Genomic DNA, 2714 nt, shown 5'->3' with positions numbered 1-2714 from the left:
CTCACCTCAGCCTCCCAAAGGCGTGGGATTACAGGCTGAGCCACTGAGCCCGGCTATTTTATTTTTTGAGTCAGGGTCTCACTCTGTCACCCAGGCTGGTGTGCAGTGGCATAATCATGGCTCACTGCAGCCTCCATTTCCTGGGCTTAAGCTGTCCTCCCAACTCAGCCTCCCAAGTAGCTGAGACTACATACGTGGGCCACCATACCCAACTAATTTTTTGATTTTTTTTGTAGAGATGAGGTCTAGTTATGTTGCCTAGGCTGGTCTTGAACTGCTGGGCTCAAGCAATTCTCCCATCTTGGCCTCCCAAAGTGCTGGGATTACAAACATGAGCCACTGAACCTGTCTGTCCCCAACCTTAAAATAAGACTTTAGGCCAGGTACGGTGGCTCACATCTATAATCCCAGCACTTTGGGAGACTGAGGCAGGAGGACATTTAAGCCTTGGGTGGTTTGTGAACAGTCTGGGTTACATAGTGAGACACTGTCTCTATAAAGCAATAATATTTATAATGTAAAGTATAAAAAAAAAGAGACTTTGAAAGTTGATGAGTTCTCAGGGGAGTTTGCCTTTACAAAACTGTTTTTAATAAATTGACCAGCAAATATTTATTAAGCGAATACTATGTGTTTAAACTACGAAAAGACCTGGAGCTTGTGAGGTCATGCTACTCCAGGAGTTGAGGTCCTAGATGGGGAGATTAGACCAAGGTTAGGGAAAAAGTGCCTAGTTGGCCCAGGCTGGGCTGAGTGTGACTGGGAAGTAAATAGGCAGAGACCTGTACAGGTGGTCAGGAGAGATCTTTCAGCAGGACTGAGCAAGGAGGAATTGATGGGAAAGAGACTGGATTCCATGTTAGGAAACTTGAGCTCAAGTTCTGGCTGAGGCTTAACTGGTTGGGTAAGAGAGCAAGTCCCTTAACTTCTCCACATCTCAGTTTAGCATCTGAAAGACAGCCAGGGGGAGGTATTGTTGAATTTGCTCAGTTATTAAACAACTTCCAATTCTTAAACTATATGATTCTCTATCAGCCACATTTATTTTTCCTTGAAAATAGACCAGGCGCATTGGCTCATGCCTATAATCCCAGCACTTTGGGAGGCTGAGGTGAGAGGATTGCCTGAGCCCACGGGTTCAAGACCAGCCTGGGCAACTTGGCGAGATCTCATTTCTACAGTACATCAAAAAATTAGCTGGGTGTGGTGGTGCATGCCTGTAGTCCCAGCTGCTTGGAAGACTGAGGCAGAAGGATTGCCTGAGCCCAGATGGTTGAGGCTGCAGTGGACATGAGCGTGCCACTGCACTCCAGCCTGGGCAACAGAGTGAGACTCTGACTCAAAAAAAAACGAGAAGAAGAAGAAGAAAGAAAGCACTTTCTATACTTGGAATTTCAATTAAGCCAATCAATGACATTAGTAAAGTACCCATTATATTCTAGAAGACTGCCATAAATTCCCCCTCCCATGATTTTTAAAAAGTTATCATTTTAAGTTGTAATAAAATGTACACAACATAAAATTTACCATCTTGGGAACCCCGAGGGGGGAAAAATTACCATCTTAACCATATTATGTGTAAAGTTAAGTAAATCATTAAGTTCAGTAAATACATTCGCCTTATTGTGTAACCATTACAACCACCATCTCCAGGACTTTTTCCATTCTCCCAAACTAAAATTCTGTACTTATTAAGCAATAATTCTCCATTCTTCCTGTCTGTAGCCCCTGGCAATCACCATTCTACTTTCTGTCTCTATGAATTTGACTACTCTAGATACCTCATATAACTGGAATCATACAGTATTTGTCTTTTTGCGGCTGGTTTATTTCACATAGTATAATAGATTCTTTTTTTGTTTGTTTGTTTGAAAGCAGGTTTTATTGAGAGAACAGAAAAGCTCCCAGAGCAAGAGGAGACCCGAGGGGATTACACAGTTTATTTTCAATGTTCATCCATATTGTAACGTGTTAGAATTTCCTTCCTTTCTAAGGGTGAATAATATTCCATTTTATGTTGTGTATCCCACATTTTGTTTATCCATTCAACCATTGATGTACATGCATTGTTTCTACCTTCTGGCTTGTGAATACTACTACTATAAACAGAGTGAACAAATCTCTTTTTGAGACCCTGCTTTCAATTTTTTGGGGTATATACCCAAAAGTGGAATTGCTGGACCATGTGGTAATTCTATTTTAATTTTTTCCTACTGTTGTCACAGCAGTTGCACCATTTTATATTCTCATCAACAGTGCACAAGTGTTCCAATTTTTATTTTTCCACATCCTCACCAACATTTATTTTCTAGTTTTATAGTAGCCATCCTAATGGGTTCGAGGTAGTATCTTTAATTTGCATTTACCTAATGATTAATGATATTAAGCATCTTTTCATTTGCTTGTTGGTCATTTCTTCTTTTTCTTTTTTTTGAGTTGGAGTCTCACTCTGTCGCCCAGACTGGAGTGCAGTGGCTGCCGGCCACCGCAGCCTCGACCTGCTGGGCTCTGGCGATCCTTATCAGCCTTCCAAGTCGCCGGAATTACAGGCGTAGCGCTACCTTGCACCCAGCTAATTCTTTCTGAAAATTTTTTGTAGGCTGGGCTCAGTGACTCAGCCTGTAATCCCAGCACTTTGGGAGGCCCAGGCAAGAGGATTGCCTGAGCCTACGGGTTCGAGACCCACCTGGGCAACTTGGCGAGACCTCATCTCT

The sequence above is a fragment of the Carlito syrichta genome, unplaced genomic scaffold, assembly GCF_000164805.1.
Source record: "Carlito syrichta isolate Samal-C Ts95f unplaced genomic scaffold, Tarsius_syrichta-2.0.1 Scaffold314605, whole genome shotgun sequence".
In the NCBI taxonomy this organism is placed as follows: domain Eukaryota; kingdom Metazoa; phylum Chordata; class Mammalia; order Primates; family Tarsiidae; genus Carlito; species Carlito syrichta.
This window is presented reverse-complemented; position numbering follows the sequence as displayed.